The following is a 23,123-nucleotide window of genomic DNA, read 5'->3' as shown; positions in this document are numbered from 1 at the left end:
GATGATGATCAAGTCAATTAAAGTTTGGAGCCATTTTTTCGTAAGTAGAAACAATAGATAAAGGCTAACTGGTATGTTACTACATATCAGAAACTGTCCTCATACTTTATATGTATATGTTACTTAATTTAACTTTCGCCAGTACCTATGGGGCAGATGCTACTATTATAATCTGTTACAACAGAGATTAGATAAGTTTCCAAGTTCATATATCTATATACTAATGACATGTGATTTGAAGTCACTCATTTTTATTACAAAGTCTGTCTGTTTTGTATATAACCAAATGATTTGGGATGAAACAAACATCACATCTACAATAATCTTTAAAAATCTTTGCATATTTGTTAAATAAGACATCTACTTCAGTCCTTAAAGATGTTGAAAGTATAAGGCAATATCTTTCAACTATGGTAAAGTATTTTGTTATTCTGGGTGTTATGGTTAAAATAAAAATCTGATGCAAGAACAGCTTCCCAGCCACATAATCTGCATAGTTGTACACACAAACTGCATCTACAAGGACCTCATGCTTGGTTTCATGAACTTGAAATGGTTAATAATTTTTCAAAAGAGCACCAGATTCACATATTTTTACTGGTCTTGACAATTTATGTGACTATGCCTTTTTTAATATTTGGGAGCAAATATAAATATTTTCTCAGTATTTTAAACTGAACATTGAAGTCTTATCTCTTCCACTCTCACTTCCCTTTCCTTCAAATCTCCCTCAAATAAAATGGGATCAAGATCTTAAAATAGCTAAAGACCACTTTCATAAGATAGAATTTCCTGAATAAGAGGTTAATATGAATATGTCCATCTGGTAAACAGATGAAATATCTGTCTCACTTTTCTTATTCTGGTTTAGTTAAGAATTACTGCCGGCTTCCCTTGAACCAAGATATATGAGTAGTTATATCTCCTTCCTCTAACTTATAATTTCTGGAGCTTTTTTTTTTTTATTCCTGGTATATTTCTTTCTTCTCTTCCCTTTCCTTTGGCTAACTATGGTTTTCCTAGCCCTTTGTAGTGTCTAGGCAATCTATAGGACTCATATCCACTTATTTTTTTTTTTCATTTGGTACTAAAGTCTGTACTGTAGTCGAGAAAAAGCAACACTGACATGGTTGAGCTGACTGTGAAATTTGGCTTTCCAAAGAGATTGAGTACATACAATGCACCAAAGAATAACGCAAGAGTGAATACTATTCTGTAATTTAAGCTTGGTCCAAACAAAAGGAGAGCAGATTGAGTCACTTTTCATGGAATATACCTTCCTATAAGAATATGAGACACTTCTTATGTGCTTGAGAGGTGAAGATGAGATTTAGATAGTTCCTCTCTTCTGGAAATTCCTTTTGTGAGGGAGGGGGCAGTCATACACTGTGATCACACAATGACACACACATGATGTGAATGTGAGTGAATTTTATTATGGAGCTATGGGAAAACACAATGGACAAAGATAAATGGGAACAACTTGATGTTTTGACTTCATGTGAGGATAGGGAAAAGAACTATCTGAAGTAAATTCAAATGAAAAGTCATGGCATTGTACCATCTGTTTTGGAAAGTGAATGATGTGTTATCACTGGACCCGACTACATGTTGTTGGGTGCATATGTAAGGGCAGATGTGCCACTTAAAAGTTGGTATGCTATTCTGTTTTCAAAAAATAAGTCAATAGGGACCCTCCCTGGTGGCGCTGCGGGTTAAAGCACAGCACTGAGAAGCTAAAGCCACTTCTGCATGAGTTTGATCCCCGCCTGCCCCAGAGGTGACCACATGGCACTGCAGACCTCTTCTGATCCGTCCGCTGCTCCCCTCAGCAGTGTACTTTGTCGCTCTGCCTGTTCTGCTCCCCACTCTGTTCCTGGTAAATCCTCTCACCCTCCACATCTCTGGCCTGTACCCCAGTTTTGTATGAATAAATAAATAAATCTTAAAAAAAATAATAAGTCAATAGGAGGCTTAAGGAGTAAGGCCATCCAGAGAAATACATCATATATGTCACAGGTAGAATGATTCCTATCTTCCCCCAAAGATGCCAATGTAGTACCATGAATATGTGAATATATTAGGCAACCCAAGGGAGGTGACAGATAGAACTGAACTTACTAATCATCAAAATTTGAGTTGGGACTATGATTCTGTATTATCCAGATGGGTCCAATATAATCACGGCCATCCTTTTAAATAGAAGACAGTGCCAGAAGAGAAAGAACCAGAGAAAAGGAAGTATGAAAAGGATTTGACCAGATGTTGCTGGCTTTGAAAGTGGAGGAATGTGCCATTCTCACTGGTGTGAGGTGGTATCTCATTGTGGTTTGATTTGCATTTTCCTTATTACAAGTGATTCGGAACATTTTTTCCATATGCCTGTTGGCCATCTGCATTTCCTCTTTGTAGCTCTTCTGCCCATTTTTTGATGGAGTTGAACATTTTATATTTGTTGAGTTTCATCAGCTCTTTGTATATCTTTGTGATCAGTTCTTTATCATTTGTATTATGTCTGAAAATTTCTCCTAGTCAGTGGGGTGTATATTTGGTTTATGTAGTGTCTCTTTGCTGTATAGAAGCTCTTCAATTTGATGTAGTCCCAGCTGCTTATCCTTTCTTTTACTACCCCTGCTTTGGGTGATGTTATCTTTAAAGATGTTACTGAGTGTTTCACTAATACTCTCTTCTATATATTTTATGGTTTCAGGTCTTATGTAAAATAAACAAGCACAATAAATTTTGACGAGGGTGTGGAGAAAATGGAACTCTTTTACACTGCTGGTGGTGAATGCAAAGTGGTATAACAACTATGGAAAGCTGTGTGGAGGTTTCTCAATCTGCTAAAAATAGAGTTTCCATATGATCTAGTCATTTCGCTACTAGGTATCTACCCAAAGGACACAAAAATAATAATTCAAAAGGCACCTGCACCCTTATATTTATCGCTATCCTATTTACAATAGCTAAGATGTGGAATCAACCCAAATACCCCAGGATAGATGACTGTACCAAGAAGATGTATTATATATACACAATGGAATATTACTCAGCAATCAAAAAGATAAACTCTCACCATTTGTGGTAACATGGATGGATTTGGACAAGATCATGCTTAGTGAAATAAGCCAGAAGGAGAAAGAAAAATACCAGATGGTTTCACTCATAGCAGGAGTAGAAGGGATCAGGGTGAAATACACACACACACATACATAACGATTGTAATAAAGGAAAAAAGAACATCAACTAACAATTATAACCTAGAGACATTCTGTAGTGGAGTAGAGGTGAATAAGGGAACAAAAGCAAAAGAGCACATGGGACTATGGGATTGGCACATGGATAAGGTGGTGGTGGGCAGTTCATGGGGATTACAACTGAGGTGAAAAACTGTACGAAATGGAGAATAATATAAAGTAATAAAAAATAAAGAAAATGGAAGAATGAGGCCATGAAACAAGGAGGCAGGCAGCTTGCAGAAGCTGGAAGAAGGCAAGCAAGTGGATTCTTCAGTAGGATTTCCAAAAATCTTGCTGACCTTCAGATTTTACTTAGGCCATTGAAACTGATTTCACACTGCTGACCTACAAAACTCAAAGATAATAAGTGTTTGCTATTTTAAGATAAACAACTGCTTGGGTTGTAAAAGATAATAAATTTCTGCTATGGCATTTCAGATATAGGAAAGAAGTACAAGATGCTAAATTCTTTATAGTATAATGAAATCCCTGAAAGTTCATTTAACATATGATATCATAATCAATAAATACCATCTACTATCTATGATTTATCCTCTACTAATTCTAATTTTCATAAGTGTTGCTACACATTTCTCGGAACACCTACATATATGTGTTGCCTCCAATTGATCTAATAGATTTGTAATCACAATCTTCTGCTTCCAACTGTATTCAGGATAAAAGAATTAATACTATCTCCTATTACAGTTTAGCAACAAACTAATAAAAAAGAAAGACAGCTATTGATATGTTTAGACACATCACCCCCTACCTCCTGCAATTTTGGAGGGGGGAGGGTAAAAGAAGACACTGTTGTATGTCTTGATTAGTATTTCTACTTGTATCAAATTAAAAGGTCAGAAAGGCCCTGCATCTAAGATACTTGACACACTGCCAAGTCCATAATTGCAGATTTTGTTTATGCCATTCCTTTTGACACAGGGTAACACAGCTGTATAAAAGCTCATTTATTTTAGGGTGACAATTCTGTTTAGATTAATTGACTAGGGAGATTAATATTTACTCTACTTCTCTATCACTGTTGAAATGTTAACTATATTGTATAAAATCCATTAAGAACTAAAGCATACTTTGCAAATTGTGATACGTTGATTTACTTCTAAAATGCAGCTCATATGGCCACAAAATGGCAGAAAATCTTTGTGTGTTTTAAAGGGCAAATGATTTTATCTGAGCATCAGACACATAATTAGTAGCTTTCAAATTTGGAGCCATTTATCCTTCTAATAGAATGACCAAAGCCCTTCCACTCAGGAAAACTGACTATCCTCAGGGAATTTGCTGGTACCCTGTCTTCTAAAGGTGCCCCTTCTGAGAAGGCCATCAGTGACTGTTTACCTGCAGAGCCAGTAAGAAGATAAATGCTTACCCACGTGCTGGTGAGTTCAATTTGTGAACTAGGTGGGTGTAGTTTTAAGGACTACATTGTCTTCAGCTTCCTTCTAGCTAAGAAAAAAAAAAAAAAAAAAAAAATCAGGCAAACCAAAGATTGCTGTTTCTTCCATTTTCCAACAGCTCTATGATTTGCATCAAATAAGCTAGAATTTTATCGTACATTTGTTTAGTTAGAGGTGTGTTTTTGCTAATTTTTCTTCACTGTTGAGAAATCTCTTTCTCACGCATGTTTCTTAGGACTGTGGCTGGATCATCCTCTAGTCTGGTAGGAGTTTAGTACCAGTTGGCTTTTGTAAACCATACCCTGCTCTAAGTTGTTATATTGTGAAAATTTGAGGACTTTATATAGGATGTATTCAAGAGCTGTCTTTGAGACATGAATCAATAAAATGAGTTTTATTTTATTTATTTATTTATTTATCTTTCCTTCAGGTATTTTTTTGAAAGGTTGGAAATTTCTCCAGTCCATTCTGGGGATACCTAGAGTCTTTATGTCTGTCAATAAAACAATGGCATTTACGTGATGTTTTAAAGTTTAGAAAATTATCCTTAAGAACTGTTAATTACAAGAAGACTTGAGTCTTCTTACACTACAGGAAAACCTTGTGCTCATTGCTAATTGGCTTGTGGTAACAAGCTCTCAAAGGCAAACTCAAGGGAGAGATCGCCAAGGTGCTTGTCACCCTTTCACTTGTTTTGGAAAATCAAATACCCTTCTTTGATCAAATTAGATACATTTGCCTAGTCACCTTCAGTGAACTTCACTCTAATGTCACACCTTTCACTTTTATGAAATGCAGGTGCAGAAACTGGCTTTAATTTATGTTCCCTCCATACAACAATTTGGATGAGATTGTGCACTGCATTGTACACTGCTCTCTAGAAATTATCCAGTGTGGGAATTCTCATGATTCTGAAAGAAAACTATCTACGTACACTTGCTTCCATCTTTCCAATCATGAGAATGATATATTTTCTATATTTTCTTCTGAATGCCTTGTCACACTGCTGTCACTCATCACCTGAAATGCCAGCATGCTGACATCAGGAGAAAAACCTCATTCACACAGTTCAGCATATGGACTGGTGGTTGTGTTTATTTGGCCCTTAATCTTTCATAATTTCCTCGGTGGTTAGTATAAGAAAAAGTATACATAAATGAATACAATTAACCTAATGTTTTCCTTTTTTTTCTTTTTTTTATCTTTCAAAATTTGCTCAGTGGTTAGTATAAGGAAAATTATAAATAAATAGATACAATTAACCTAATATTTTTTTTTTAATTTGGGAAGTTGAAAAAAGAGATGGCTTAAAGGTATGTCATATGAGGAAGTGAAAATCTTTGGGATGACATTCTAAAAGGCAGATAAAGAAGACTATAAAAGCAAGATCAGAGTAGTCTATTAAAAATCCTATTATTTTCTGGTACGGTAGGAGAAGTTAAAATAATAAAGCATTATAGTGAAATAAGCCAGAAAGAAAAGGAAAAACACCGGATGGTTTCACTCATAGCAGGAGTATAAAGGACCAGGGGAGAAAATAATAATAATAATGAACAACTATATACCAGAGACATTTTACTGGGGTGGAGTGGGGAATGGGCTCAAAAACAGTGGGGGGAGGGCCGTGTAGACTATGGTGATGGCACATGGTGATTTGGTGATGGGAATCAGAGATTACCACTGAGATGGAAAAGGGTACAAAATGATGTAAGAATAAGCTGTTATATTATTTTTTAAAAAATAAAGCATTTAGCAAAAAAATAATAATCATCATAAAGCATTTAGCAGTTAAATGTAACCATTACTTTATCTAACAATATCAAGGCTCCATGATGTATATGACACAATTCCTGCACTTACGAGTTTTCTTTCTGAGTATGAATAGGCAGTTTCACTATAGTATCACATAGACTAGTTTAGAGGAAATACAGACGGCCATAGGTCCAACTGGCAAGCATTTTTTATTTGAATTTAGGATTGTTGTGAAGAGGAAGCACTTTCAAAGATCAGAAGAAAGATGACAAAAAAAAAAAAAAATGGTATCCAGAGGTAAAAGGAAGGGAAGAGGGCTCCAGGGAACAAGTTGGCAAAGATTCTAAGTTAAGAGAAAAGAACACAGAGACTGCAGAATTAAAATACGCCAGCCAATGTGTTCACCAGCGGCATCCATCTCAGAGGCTTTGCCTATAATCAAATCTTCAGGAGTTACAACTACACATTACTATTATCATTAATTGCCATATTATTGGTGATTGCATTATTCAGAGAGTGAAAATACATGCATTTAACTTATGATTATTTTTTCATCATTTTTGATTATATACTTTATTTAGAGGATGTTCCCAATCATGTAAGTTTGCATCTAAGTGTATTTTTGTTAGTGTCACCTGAAAATAGTGACTTATAAAGGACAGAATCCTTTTTCTATTTCACATAACATTCTGTATGTCATCAGTTCAGAGGTTCCATTATCAGACATCAGTGCTTTCTGCCCTGTGATTCCATTCTCGATGTTGAATCCCGGTGGGATGACTGGCTCGCCCAGCTCCTGAAAGAGAACCAAAGACACATACTTTACGAAATTGGCATAGTAGCTTTCCTTTTATTAACTGGCTGGAATGCAGTTACATAGCAACACCTAGCTAAAGCCGAGAAGTTAAGTCTTTACTCAAGGTGGCAATAAGCCCTGATAAAAATTAACATTTTAAAAGGGCACAATATATTTTAATAGATCAGAGATTTTGATACCATATTCACATAGCTATATCTATATTTAAATCTACATCTAAAAAGTAATACTTAGAGGTGCAGTCTAGCTGTAGAAAAGAATGAAAACAAAATATTTATAAAAACTATCTGAAAGTTGGTGATTTCCCTACGTTCTACACAAATTCCTTTATTATGACAGGTATATTGCTTCTTATTCATGAACCTGACTGTTGAACCAATAAAATCAGTTTAATAAAAATTGTATAATAAAACAAATCAGATTTTCTATCAACTGCTTGAAAAGTAGAACAGAGATACCTAGTTACCACAAGCTGAAGATTTAATTTACCTGGAACTGCAATGATTAATGTTAAGAAGTTTGGTAGTTATTAACCATCCATATAATTACCTTATTTCCCAAAGGCACTTTGCCACTGTACATTCATAACCTTTCTGTTATATCTGTGGAAATGAATACCTCATGTTATATTTAGATAGAATGGCATTTCTCAAAGTTATTGTGGCAGTCATCCAGGGAACCAAGTAATTTTTCAATGATTTTGCTTGTCTAACTTCAATAAAATAGGTCTTGGACCTAAATGATCTGAGTAGTTTCAGTTATATTTATTTTTAAAGTGAGATTATTTGAACAAGATAAAATTTATGTGAGGGGCCCTCCCTGGTGGCACCACAGGTTGAAGTGCAGCACTGTGAAGCCAGCTGCAGTCACTTCAGCACAAGTTCAATCCCCTGCCCGGCAGGTGACCCACATGGCGCAGCAGACCTCTCCTGTCTTGCCCGCTGCTCCCCTCAGCAGTGTACTTGTCAGTCAGCCAGTTTTGCTCCCCACTCTGCCTCTGGTGAATCCTCTCACTGCCCCTGCACCTCTGGCCTATACACCAGTTCTGTATGCATAAAAAAAAATAAAATCTTTCATAATATAAAATTTACATGAGATTAAAGGAAATAAAAGTCCAGTAATTACCTGGAGTGATATTGTCAGTTAACTGAATCAGATTTTTAAAAGGAGTCACTTTTACATTTTCTATAGTGATATGCTCTTCCCCTGAACTAATGATAAAATGCAGATCTATTTCTAAATATATGCAACCCCCACAATTTTTTACATTTTGTAGTCACTTCATTTTTTCTCAAAGTGTGCGGTTGCCTCTTCATAGCAGAAGCCTATAGCAGGAAAAGTGAGTATTTTACAAAGAGGACTTTCATTTCTGGGGCCCTGTTTTTTCCTAGCCTCACAAATGGGAGGATGCCTAATGGATTGTTCTAAGCAGATATGGGCTCATCAGATGATACTCTTTTATCTATTAAAAAAATGCATAATAGCACAGAAAATCAAAATTATTTCATAATATAATATAAACAAAATTTTAATTACATTTTATTCTATTATATTTCAGATTCTTAAAAAATGCATTATTTCTCCAGAGATTGGGACTTAATGGAGAATTATGAAATCATGTGAACATTATGGGGTGAATCACCTGGCAATAAGTTGTTGTTGTCTGCGGTGTGTGTTTGACTTTGCTGGATCTTTGATGCTCATATAGTTACGCTGGAAATTTTAGTATTTCCCTGTGCCCTTAGGTCAAATATTTGGATACAATGATTTGCAATGATGTCTATATTGTTGACAGATGGATCTCTATAATTCTTTAATCTAACACTACTATGGTTTGGTAGCCTTACATTCTTTGAACAATTATATTGATTTTCTAGTTTGTTTTGAAAAGTATGAAATATATAATATATTAAGCACAAAATGAAGTTGGCAGTGTGTATACATTTGGGATATGTAGATAGATAAACCATGAAATTCAACATAGTCACTTTTGGACCTCAGTTATCTTTGTTGGTTTCTCCTATCAGTTAAATATACCATAAAATATCCAGTTTTCCATATTACTTCAGACTCTGTAAATCTGGAAAAGGGGGAAATTTTAAACAGAAAATGGTGAAGATAATGTTTTAAAGGTCACAGTATACATAATATGAATGCCTGAAAAATTATTGCCTTTGGAATTTTCTTAACTTGGTAGCAATTGGGTACTAAAGATTTGGTAGTTACTAATATGTGTACTATAACGTAGAAAAGCTGAGTTCATATAGCCATGTTTTACCATATAAATGACCAGTGCAATGATGTAAAGATAAGCTTATCTGTTTGAAAACACATATTTTATTTTGTAGTCTTTTAGAATTTTAATACAAGGTTCAACAGGGATGGCCCATGTGACAAATCTAGACGCCACCTGTCTTTGTTAACTTTTGTCAGAAAACAGCTCTTCATATTATGTTATGTTTCATCTATGACAGATTTAATGTTACAGTGATGAAGTTGAGTAGTTACAACAGAGGCTGAGTGACCCACAAAGAAAAAATCACCTTCCATTTGATCATTAGAAAAAAAAAAAATTACTGATGCCTGCAATACCAGTTATACTTTTGTTATTTTGAACATTCATCAATAAAAAAGGATAGCAGTTACTAAAGTCGGTCACATGTTTTGCTTGAACTCACCATATCATCTGAAGATCCTCAAAACAACATTGAAACATGTTTCTATGGAGATACTTGAGGTATAGCTGTTCATATTAGACCTGTTAAAGAAATAGAAAACAGATTTGTCTTGGGCAATCAGTTTACCATCTTTTGTGTGCATGAAATTCATTTGGTAATTTTAGGGAGGAAAATGTGGTCGTAAGCATGGGAAAATGTTTTAAAATATTTTATATTCTGTAATATGATCTACCTTCTCGCTGTTTGTTTCAACTCAATATTAAAATATAACTCCCAAATGTGAGGGCTTTCCTAGTCTGTGAAATTGATAAGATCCAGATTCTTCATCTGGAAAATTTTCTCAAGCCTCTTCCCTCTCAATTCTCACCCCACTTTCATTCTGCCAATTTGAAAGAAAGGACTATTCCTTTAAATATAGGGCCTTATATTTGCATACACACTATTTTTTTTATAATCCAAAGTTCATTAAATTGCTCATCACACATTTATTTTACAAAGTTACACTAAATTTAAAATAACACATAGCAAATAAAATGAAACACATCAAACTGATTCACAGATTTTTCTAGTTCAAAAGCAGCAGTCATTTCCTCAAAATGAATATACCATAGTAATTGTGTGACATGTAAAATTACTTTAAAAGGAAAGAAAATTATTTGTTATGGTCCACTACTGCATTCTTTCCTTGTTTCTAAATAATCTATGATTTGTTTTTCATTTTAGTACAGAGTCACTGCATGCCCCATTATTTCTTCTTCCTCTTCCCCATTCCCAGAGGCAATTGCTCATCACTCTATAACAGTGTAATAGCTCCCTGAATGTCCCTATCTCTTCCTTGGCTACTGTTTAGATTCCACGTGATTCCTAAAAAGTGATTTTTGTTATGTGCTTCCACCTCCACCTTACTCTCTAATCATGCTCTGTATTAAACTAAAAGTAAACTGGCTTTGGTAAAAGACCAGCATCAATCTTCATTAAGAAGGTCAATTAAAAAACTGTGGAGACATAGTTGGGAGATGACACGAGAATTCATGCTGTTATGTATCACCCTCAATTCCAACTGAGCTAAAAATGAAATACAGAAAAAGAAAATAAGGCTGAAGCCACATGCCCTTTACTTTTAAATCCAGAAGTAACAGTGGCATTAGCAATTTAGCATGTGTTGAATACATAGCATCAGAGTAGAAGGCCTAAAAGTAGCAAGTTGCAGTTACGTATTAGATGTGACCTGGCACTGTACCCATATAAACTCTAGGGGATTTGGTGAGCATGGGGGCAAAGAAAGTCCGAGGAACAGCAGAGAATTTACTGAAGCCACCTGCTGTGCCACTGACTGCATGTGTGGCATTTTCAGTTTTAGATTCTATGGGAAATATATAGTATGTTAAACAGGCTCCTAACTAAAAGACCAAAAATAATTCTTCATTTCCAAACAATAGAAAGACATGAAAAGGGGTAAAGATTAGCTTATCAATCCCATGAGTTGGCAAGAATGGATAAGAGGTGGATAAGTAAGAGGAAAAGCAAGAACAAGAGGAGGAAGAACTAGAGAAGGAATAAATAAAAAAGATAAAACATAGTCCAAAATATTTAATTATAAAAAGCCCAATTATTCAACAAAAATAATGTGGTGATTAAACACACTTATTAAAAGATCAATATTTTTTCATTCATTAAAAGGAAAAAAATCTATGTGCTATGTATTTAATTTATGCCTAACTAATCTCCCCATCCCATGCAAGAAAAAAAATAAAAATAAAAATACTTGACAAACAAAGTTGCCATGATGATATCACTCTCAGGTAAAGTATCATTTAAATTAAGGACACAAGTACTGCATAATAATTAAAGGAATGCATACAAATTGTAATAGATCCTATTATGAACAAATGCATTTTATAAGGCCATAATCACACTAATACCAGAACCAAACAAAGGCAACTTTTACAAAAGAAAACTACAGAATGATCTCTAATGAAAATGTATATAAAAATCTGCAATAAATCTTAGCACAGTTAACTTAACAATGCATCAAAAGGATTTTATATCAAGACCAAGTGGGATTTATTTCAAGGACACAAGGATGGTTCAATATCTGAAAACCAATTAATGTAGTTCATTACATCAACAAAAAGAAAATAAAAACCATATGATCATATCAATGCATGCTGGGAAATAATTTGATAAAGCTCAACATCCATTTACTATGAAAGTACTTGAAAAACTTGGGATAAAAGGAACATATCTTACCATAATAAAATCCATATATGACAAACCTACAACTAATATCATTCTCAATGGTGAAAACCTGAAAGCCTTTCCATTAAGATCTGGAACAAGACAAGGATGTCCACTCTCAACACTGCTTTTCAATGTAATATTGGAAGTCTTAGCTAGAGCAATTAGGAAAGAGAAAAACATAAAAGAAATCCAAACTGGGAAAGAGAGGTAAAACTATTGTTATTTGTAGATGGTATGATAATATACAGAGAGAATCCTTAAAAATCCATAGAAAACTAAGCATAACAATAATCAGTTCAGTAAAGTATCAGGCTACAAAATCAATACATAAAAATCAATAACTGTTCTATAGTCAATCAGTCTGAAGAGTAGGAAAGTAAGAAAACCTTTCCATTTATAATTGTATCAAAACAAATTAAGTACCTTGTAATAAACCCAACAAAGGAGGTGGAAGAACTATACAAAGAAAATTATAAAATATAGCTAAAGGAAATAGACCTGAATTAGTAAAGCTCTTTTGAATAAAAAGGAGGCAGGATGGAGTTACTACACTCCTAGAATTCGAACTACACTACAAAGCCAAGTTAATAAAAACAGCATGGTACTGGAACAAAAATAGACACAGGCCAATGGAATCAAATAAAGAACCCAGAAATAAAAAACATGCATAGATGGTAACTAATCTATGACAAAGAACAGAGAATATTTACTGCAACAAAATAGTCTCATTGATAAATTGGACTGGGAAAATTGCAAAAGAATGAAACTAGACTATTATCTATGTCACACCATACAGCAAAGTCAACTCAAATTTGATAAAATATTTGTATATGATACCAGAAACCATAAAATATATAGAAGAAAGCATAGGTAAAACACTCCATGACATATAAACTTCAGAAACACCTTTGAGGACTCATCTCCAGAAGTAAAGAAAATAGAGAAAATTTAAAACAAACAAAACAAAACAAAACTGGCACTAAATCAAACTAAAATTCTTTTGTACAGCAAAAGAGACAACATCAAAACTAAGAAACACCATACTGAATGGGAGAAAATGTCTGCACAGCATACATATGATAAGGGATTGAAATCAAAGCTTCACAAAGAGCTTGCATAACTCAACAAAAACAAAGCAAACTACCCAATCAAAACTTTGACAGAAAGTTGAAAAGACACTTCTTCTTTTTTTTTAATATATAATAGTTTATTTTTACATCATTTTGTGCATTTTTCCACCTCATTTGCAATCCCCTTGGGCTTCCCATCACCAAATCACCCATGTGCCATCACCACAGTCCAGTGCATTTCCCTCCCCCCACTGTTTTTGACCCCATTCCCCACTCCACCCCCATAAAATGTCTCTGATATATAGCTGTTCATCATTATCGTTATTTTCTCGCCTGTTCCGTTATATTCCTGCTATGAGAGAAATCATCTGGTATTTTTCCTTGAAAAGACACTTCTTAAAAGAAGAAATGTAAATGATCAACAGACACATGAAAAAAATGTTCAGTGTTATTATTATGAGGAAAATACAAATCCAAACTATAATGAAATGCCACCTCACACCTTTGAGACTGGCTAATATTAAAACAAACAAACAAAATGGAGCCCTCCTGGTGGTGCAGTGTGTTGAAGTGCAGCACTATGAAGCTAATCAGAGCCCCTTCAGTGTGAGTTCCATCCCCAGCCAGGAAGGTGACCTACATGGTGTAGCAGATCTCTCCTGCCTCATCCACTGCTCCCCTCAGCAGTATATTTCAGTCAATCTGCCTGTTCTCCTCCTAGGTTTGTCTCTGGTAAATCCTCTCACTCCCCTGCACCTCTTTTCTGTACCCCAGTTCTGGATGCATAAATAACAAATCTTAAAAAGAAAGAAAGAAAGAAACAGACAACTAGACCACTAATGCTGGTGAGGATGTGGTGAAACACGTACCTCTTATACTTTTGGTGGGACTTCAAACTCGTTCAGCCACTACAGAAAGATAGGGAGGCTTCTCAAAACACTAAAAATGGATCTACAATTTGACCCAGCAATTCTATTTCTAGGAATCTACCCAAAGGACTCAAAAATACTACTTCTAAATCAAACCTGCATTCCTATGTTTAGTGCAGAAATATTTTCAACAGCAAAAATATATAAGCAACATATATGCCCCAAACTGAAGAATGGATCAAAATGATGTAGCATCTATACACAATGGAAGTCTACTCATATGAAAGGAGAAACTGATTATTGTCCAAATATATACAAAAATGTAAGAAAATAAATAAATATACTATTAAAATAAAGAACCAAAATGATAAAATAATAAGCAATTGGTTGGTGGGCAGCTTAGTAAATAATTTGTAGGTGGACTCAATAACAAGAACCAGAAGGGCAGAAAATGTGTTTGAACAGATTTTAGGTTGTTGAAGTTAGAATAAATTAATAGAGAAATAAATAACATGTAAAACTATAATTTATTTAAGAATATTTTATTGTATTTCATTATTGGAGCAGACGATATAGCATTATAGAAGCTATTTATTTAATAATTATGTAATAATGATATATATATTAACTTGAAACAGTTCATTTGCCGTGTAACTTACTGTATCTATGCCATTTATTTGTAACTTCTGTACAACTAAGGAAAGATACATCATATAGCCAATATAACAATTTTATAAGTAAGCAAAGTAAACTGTTCAATAGTCATATAAAAATATGCCCTACTCATATTTTATGAACTATATTAAGTAAAGAAGAGAGCTCAGCAAGTTCACAATCTTATTTGTAATTTTAACACATAATATTTGAAATGGAGCAAGTAAATAAAAGAGAAATTTGAAAAAAATTTGTTTTACCAAATAAATATATATTTGATATAATATTTGAAATAATTGATAATAAATAAGGAGAGAGAGAACCCTACATTCAGTAAATAGATAATTTTCATAGAGAATATTTGGGAAAATAATTTAGCATATAGCTACTAACATGACAGCATTAAAAATAATTATTATCATCCAGATACCATATACAGAGTATAATGCAATTACACAAGAATTAAAAATTAAAAGTTGTTTTTTATTCATTTATTTTTTAAAAGATTTGTGTATTAATGCATACAGAGCTGTAATACAAGCCAGAGGTGCAGGGGTGGTGAGAGGCTTTACTAGAGACAGAGGGGAGAGCAGAACAGGCAGATTGATGAAGTACACTGCTGAGGGGAGCAGCGGGCCAGTCGGGAGAGGTCTGCTGCGCCATATGAGTCACCTCTGGGGCCAAGGATCCAACTAGCACTGAAGCAGCTTTGGCTACTTTGCAGTGCTGCATTCTAACCCATTACGACACCTGGGAGGGTCCTATGTGAGTACAATTTTAACTTTCCAAGCATAACATTTAAAAACCAACTTTTGGGCCCTCTCTGATGGCGCAACGGGTTAAAACAACACATGTCCTTAAGGTTCACTATGAAGCTATCCACAGCTACTGTAGCATGAGTTCAATCCCCAGTCAGGGAGTTGGCCCACATGCATGACAGACCTCTCCTGAGCTGTCTGCTGCTCCCAGCAGCAGAGTATTTCAGTACATCTGCCTGTTCTGCTCCCCACTCTATCTCTCGTGAATCCTCTCACTCCCTGCACCTTGGTTGTACCTCAGTTCTGTATGCATAAATACATAAAAAGTATTTTAACAATAAATAAATTGTACTCACATAATTCGTAACTTTAAAGAGGAAGTGGAAATTAATATATTAATTGACATAGGAAGGAAATGAAACATACATGGGTGGTTTTAAATGAAAGAGAAGCTTAAAGTCTTAAGTTGTGTTTATAAAGATCAACTGGAATGTTTTTGTATTGTTTTGGAATAATAAAAGAGAGCAAAATGTGTCTAAGAAAAATAAAAGGATGACCATCAAACCATAACAGTAATTAATGAACAGTGAAGAATAGGCTCGTATAATTTTGAAAATACTGAAGTTGATCTACCAGGCCCTCCCAGGTGGCGCAATGGGTTGAGGCACAGCACTATGAAGCTGGCTGCTCCCACTTCATCACTGAGTTCCATCCCCACCTAGGGAGGTGACCCACATGGCACAGCAGACCTCTCCTGAACTGCCTGCTTCTCCCCTCAGCAGTGTACTTCATCAATCTTCCTGTTCTTCTCCCTACTCTGTCTCTAGTGAATCCTCTCACCAGCCCTGCACCTCTGACCTGTACCCCAGTTCTGTATGCATGAATAAATAAATCTTTTATAAAAATTAAATAAAATTGAACTACCATTTAGTCCAGAAAATCCCAATTCTAAACAATGAAATACCATGCAGCCATAAAACAAAAATGCTTGCCATTTTGCAAAATGGATGAACCTTAAGGACAAGACAATAAGTTGAAATAATCGAGACAGAGAAATAAAAATACTATATGATCTTATTATGGGAAAATTTACAAAGTTGAACTCATAGAAATGGAATAGATTGGTGGTTGCCAGAACTGATGTGTGGGGTGTGGGAAGGCAATGGGTGGTCAAGGTATATAAGCTTGTAAGCATTATAAGATGAATAAACTCTGAACATCTAGTGGTGACATAATACTGTATTACTTATTTGGAAATATTCTGAAAGTAGATTTTAAAAATATGGTAAAGAAAAAGTTACAAGACATTGGATGTGTTACTATATATCTAAATGGACATTTGTACATATATGCATGGTATTCTTTGTAGTGTACATATGCATGTACACACACACACATACATACACATACACACATATATATATATACGCTGTATAGTATACATAAAATTATAACATACAACCTAAAATTATACAAACTGTTATTTTAATAAATATCTCAATAATAATATTTGGCAAAACAAACTTTCTCTCAGAGGAGACAAAAATTTCTCCAGATATCACCAAGTGTCCCCGACAGACACAATAACCCTGACTGAGAATCATTATTTAGTTTATATTATTATATAAAATTATAAATGTACAATCTGTACCTTTGCTTTTCATTGTTCCAAAGAAAAGTGCTCAGATATAAATACCTGAGTCTAATTATAGTTTTCAGCAGATGACTTACCCTACTGTGACAAGGATTTCCCTATATAATGGAGAAAATAATTCCTACCTTCTATTCTGTTGTTTGTTTAGGGCCTGAAAGGGGATAGTAGGTATGAAATTATGAAAAATTCATAAGGCAACAGGACAAAGATAAAATAATAGAAGAAATGATAATAAACTAAGTTAATGCTGTAATTGTTGCACTAACAGAAATGAATGCTGATATACATTGAAATGGATTCTTTAAAAAAAATAAAAAAAACAAAACTAAAGCCAGGATACTTGATATGAAATCATCACTTGGCTACCCATCATAGATAGATTAAACTGTGGGCCAATATCACTTACTTCATTGCTTCAAAGTTTTAGCTCTCAATGGCTAACGTGGGGATAGTAATCCAAGCCTAGAAGAATTGTTGATAAAGCCATTGCCATATGTGACTAGGAACACTTGCCCATTGTAGATATGAGAAGAAATATACATTGACTCCAAATCAAGTCCTCTTTCGTGTAATATTCTGGAGCTATATCTTTTTGAAGTTTGACTTTTTCTTCAATCATTTCATTATATATCCTGGGGTTTTGTTATACCAACTTCCTTAATCCCTAGTAATCTAACACACTATTCATTTTCCCCTATGTGGTCCTAAGTTTCTATATTCATGATAACTTCTACTCCCTTGTCATCCAAAAGAATATATTTCTTCTGTTTGCACATTTTGAAGATAATTGCCAATATCATCATAGTTAGAAATAATATCAGCTTGACTGACAACATTCAGCTGAATTACCTTTCTGTAATCAGCTGTAAACATGTGTTAAAACATTAAAGATTCAAACCCAAATATATGTCTTTGAAGAATAATATTCCTGCAATGGCTACTAACAGTCAAACCTGTTTCTATGTTTATACTATAAATTTTTTTTGTTGTTGAGAAAGTCATTGTCTCAGCTGTGAAATTTCTTTGTGGTTAAACTTGGCAGAAAGGCTGACACTCTAGAGTGATATTTTCCTCTTCTCAAGTTTAGAAGCAAAGCCATTAGTTTATTTTTAAGATCTTAGCAGGAAGACAAGGGGAGGGAGTGCCAACCGATATGTTTCAGATGCTTTTTATTGCTAGAAAAATCGAATAACCAGTTGGACTTACTTTAAGCAACATGGTAGCATGAAACTTACTTTTACCTTATGAGGAATCTCTCCCATATATGTCACTACCAACCAGTCTAGTAGATTGTGATTTTCTCTTTTAACATTTAAAGGAAGTTCTGGCCCATGCGCAGTTGCTCATTTTCCTTAGAAATTTCATAAGGATTTTTAGTACTGAAAGTTATTGAGCATGCAAGGTTCTGCGGATGAAAAGCTCCCTAAGCATGCATTGACAAGGAGGACCAGGGTTGTTACAGTTTGTTGTGTCAATGATTTGCAAATAATGGGTCTCTGGGAGATTTTTAAATTGCAGCTTTCACTCCAGGCCATGGTGCTTTTTAGGATGAGCTGAGTTGCTATGAGGCTTGGCACTCTTCAATGCACCTTAGGCAGGAGCTCTAATACTTCCATTGAGATCCTAACAGCTGGCCATTACAATCAATCTCAATGACATATTTTTTCATGATTTTTTTTTCTTTTAATAAAAAACAAAAAGCACACTCAAAAGATAATATTAAAGTTGTAAGTTAAGCCAACTACAGTGAAGCATTTTCACCGAATGCCTTGAACACCATGAATCAAGTCTATAGAACCATGATTAAGCCACTGATTGCACACTGTGGTACCTAGTTCCAAAGGGGATGAATTTGAGTTAGTTAAAATGGCATGAATAAAGCATGATTTGTACATGCAAGTAGGAAGAATAGGACAATTTGATGTAGGCATTATGGATCAAAATACATGAAAACTTGCTATTAATATTTCTGGAATCTGTAAAACATTTGGTAAATTTGAAGTTCAAAATTCTCAAAATCATAGTTCTACTTGTTGTACAAGCTAAGCTTTAACTGGCCACACTGTGTCAATTAGGACCCCCAATGTCAATCAAGTATTCTGGAACTGAGGAAATCAAGACTATTGATTCAAGCAACTTTCATCCCTTAGGATTTGACAATCCATAGAATTTTCCATGAAGGAGTAAATACAGCATTACCCCATTGATGTAATACTGACTCACCCATGTAAAATAAAATTCTAGAAGCACATTTCTTCATAGTAGATTCTCTAAGTAAGCATAATTTTATCTAATGGAATATGAAAGAACTGATGGTTATATTAAATATTAAATTTGAGCATGAAAAAATATATGGTATGTGTACACATTTCAAGCATCCTACTGGGGATGTCTTGCTTTTTTATTTGAAAATTGAAAGTGTCTGTACTGCAGCTATACCATCTTTTATGTGATGTATCTTTCACTCAACCTCTATCATAAAGCCTGGCATAGTTGAATTTGAGGTTATTGAGGAATGACTACTGTGTCTGTGCCAAAGCTTCTGTCAAAATCTCCAAACAGCTCTGGTCAAATTAGAACAGAATTTGAAGATTATTCCAAATATTAGGAAAAAAAAATATCATTACACACAAACTGATGTAAAATTACCAATAGATTGTTGAGCAAATATAAGAAATGGAAATTAAGTAATGTGCAGTGAAAATTATTATGAGGGCCCTCCCTGGTGGCGCAGTGGGTTAAAGCACAGCACTAAGAAGCTAAAGCCACTTCAGCATGAGTTTGATCCCGGGCCCTGGAGGTGACCCACATGGTCAAGCAGACCCCTCCTGACCCGCCCCCTTCTCCCCTCTGCAGTGTGCTTCGCAGTGGACCTATTCTGCTCCCCACTCTGTTTCTGGTGAATCCTCTCACTCCCACTGCACCTCTGGCCTGTACCCAATTCTGTATGCATAAATAAATAAATCTTTGAAAAAAAATATTATGAGAACATGCATTGAAGGAAGGTATTTTTTTTTTAAAGATTTATTTATTTGTGCATACAGAACTGGGGTACAAGCCAGAGGCTCAGGGGTGGTGAGAGGCTTCACCAGAGACAGAGTGGGGAACAGAACAGGCAGATTGACGAAGTACACTGCTGAGGGGAGCAGCGGGCGGGTCAGGAGAGGTCTGCCACGCCATGTGGTCACCTCTGGGGCAGGCGGGAATCGAACTCATGCGGAAGCGGCTTTAGATTCTCAGTGTTGTGCTTTAACCCACTGCGCCACCAGGGAGGGCCTGAAGGAAGGTATTTTTAACTTTTTTTTTTTTTTTCAGAAAATAGTAAGGAATTCTACAAAATGGAAAAGAAATACTAAGAAATGAATATAATTATTTCAGTAATTAGAATAAATCATTGGTAAACTTATTTAAATCTTGTGGGAGGAAAAAAAATGCACAGAAGTATCAAGAGGGTGGGGATGAGCTGTGATTTTGCTTACTTTATTTTCTAGAACATCTTTGGTCTTTCAAAATTTTGACAGAAAGGATTTCTATGTATTTTCCAATACAATCTGGCAATGGACAGAGGTGTCAGTTATGTGTTCAAGGATAGTAGAAGAATTGAATAAATGTGATTTTTGATGCTAGTAATGTTTGAGATAACAATGACCAAGAGCAGAAGGGGAGAAATGTCCCATACATGAATTGTTGGGAGGAGGAAGTTAACCCTAGTGCGCAGTGGCACACCTGTACTTAGGAAGGGACCAACTGGCAGCTTTGGAAATGTCAAAGAAAAAATAAAAGGAGCCTGGAATATGTCCCAAAACATGGAAGTTTAGATTTCGGGGAACAGGATGAAGGGTTGAAGTCATTTATTCTCTGTAGTCTGTTCAGTACATTGTGACACTTTCAGAAACGTAATAGAATGACTTCCTTCTATCAAAGCTTCACTGTTTTCCAACAGCAAGAACTATGCCACCACCCCATTTTCAAAACCATCTGGACATGATCTGAGTTTACAGTTGAACTTCCAGCTCCACGTGTTGAGCAGAATGAAAGTGGAATGCTTTTGTCAGAGCTGCTGTCCACCTCCCACCCCTGCAAGTCTTAGCAGATATATGGGTCTTGAGTTTTCCTTTTCTCCTCTTGCTTTTTAAAATGCCATATATCTTATGTCTACATCCTGAAGTAATTCCCTAAGAGTCAGAAAGGGTGAACAGTTTTATGTGGGATGATCCCTCCATTCAGCTGCTTTAGATTAACTCTGAATAACGTGCCTTTCGTTGCAATTAGATTTAACAAGGTGCACGTGGAGATGACGCGGCTCCGTAGTACCACATTATCTAATCTCCGCAATTGGCGTTTCAATTAATTGATTTGACCTTTGATTTGATGACTTACTAGCATGCAGAACTTCACGGTCCAGCCATCAAGTTTCTGAATTTGGTGCTGGTGACCAATATTTAAACACTAAATGAGTGAATTAAATCTAGAGGATTCCTACAAACAATGGAGGTTCCCTATCAGTAAATCCTTTACTGTTAGAATTAAGTTGTGGAGTGAAAGGTAACTTTCCTCTTAATGTTGCTTTTCAGAATTTTTATTTCAAATTATTTTGAAGGGCTAAATTTCCTAAAAAATAAAATTTTATCTGGTGTGGTGTTATATAATAGGAAAAAATAAAACAGAAATACCAACACATTCTCAAGGGCAGATTGTGTAAACGCAAGTGAATCTAATCTACTTCAGTTGAAGGTGTCTTTATGGAATGTGCTTTGGTCTCTTAAGGTCTCTATAAATAAATAAAAGTTTCTCAATATTCCAGACTCTCCTCTTTAAATCAACACAACCATGAAGTGTACAATATGCAGCTCAACGTGGGTGTCAGAATTGACATCAGTAGGTGATTACCCCATATTTAGCATTTCCTTCCCATAAGAATTTTAAGGAGAATGCTTATTTTTCTAGGATGTTTAAATACAACTTAATCCAGAGAAGCCTGTGACTACGTGTTGGCAAGCTAATGTTTTGACAAGAAATAAATCAATGCATGTGGACACTGGTGATGCATGAATCTCTCCAATAAAACATTTCGTCAAAATATGTCTTTCAAATCACTGTGTCTGTCATAATTCCTGGAACAACTTTTTAATGAACAGTTCATCTAAACACTACTGTCAAGAGAGAATGTTACTGACTGTCAGCTTTCCACATGCAAGTGATTAATAAAGTGACAAATTTAAGATCAAACCTTTCATGGTCTAGGACAGATTTAACAGTGAGTGTATGAGATATGGGTTTTAGAACATGGATTGAATCCTTAGATCTGGCAAGGTGAAGATCCTGTCCAGTATTTACTATTCTGCCTTCATTCTGACAGCACAACACCTAAAATATTTGAGGACAATGTTTGGAAATTAAAAGATGGTATCTCATCATGTTCCCTGCACCAAAATAGAAGATGATTCAAATATTCATTAACCAGGAATTCATTGCTAATCCTGAATCAGAAATTACGACAATGTATTATTTTAAACTTGCAAACACAGAATATAGAACATGTATTCTACTTACTGCACCCAATCCTTTTTATATAGGGAAAAAAAAAAACATTTTATTCTTTGAGTATTTGAAATTTCTATTTTGAATGAATGGCAATATTTTTTCCAAAATGATCATGTTGACAACTAAATTTAATTGTACTTTAAAAAGTTAATCTAAGAATAAAGGTTTTACCGTATGTGGAATGAAAAACTATTTTATTGCTGACTGTTATATGTAAATTAGAGAATGAAATATCAATAATAAGATGAAAGTTTATGTTTATATTATACTATTTTTCTGCACATTTGGATTGAAATGAGTTTGGATTGAAATAGCTATATCAATCCAGTTTGTATGTGAATAAATGACACTAAACTGTATTCTTTTTTGTAATTACAAAAGGGACATTGTGGCAAATGTCATTGATTTCACTATGTATAATAAATAAGT

This window comes from Condylura cristata, unplaced genomic scaffold (genome assembly GCF_000260355.1).
Source record: "Condylura cristata isolate star-nosed mole 26May11 unplaced genomic scaffold, ConCri1.0 scaffold00008, whole genome shotgun sequence".
Taxonomy (NCBI): domain Eukaryota; kingdom Metazoa; phylum Chordata; class Mammalia; order Eulipotyphla; family Talpidae; genus Condylura; species Condylura cristata.
The sequence above is the reverse complement of the archived record's forward strand: the minus strand, read 5'-3'. Positions refer to the sequence as shown.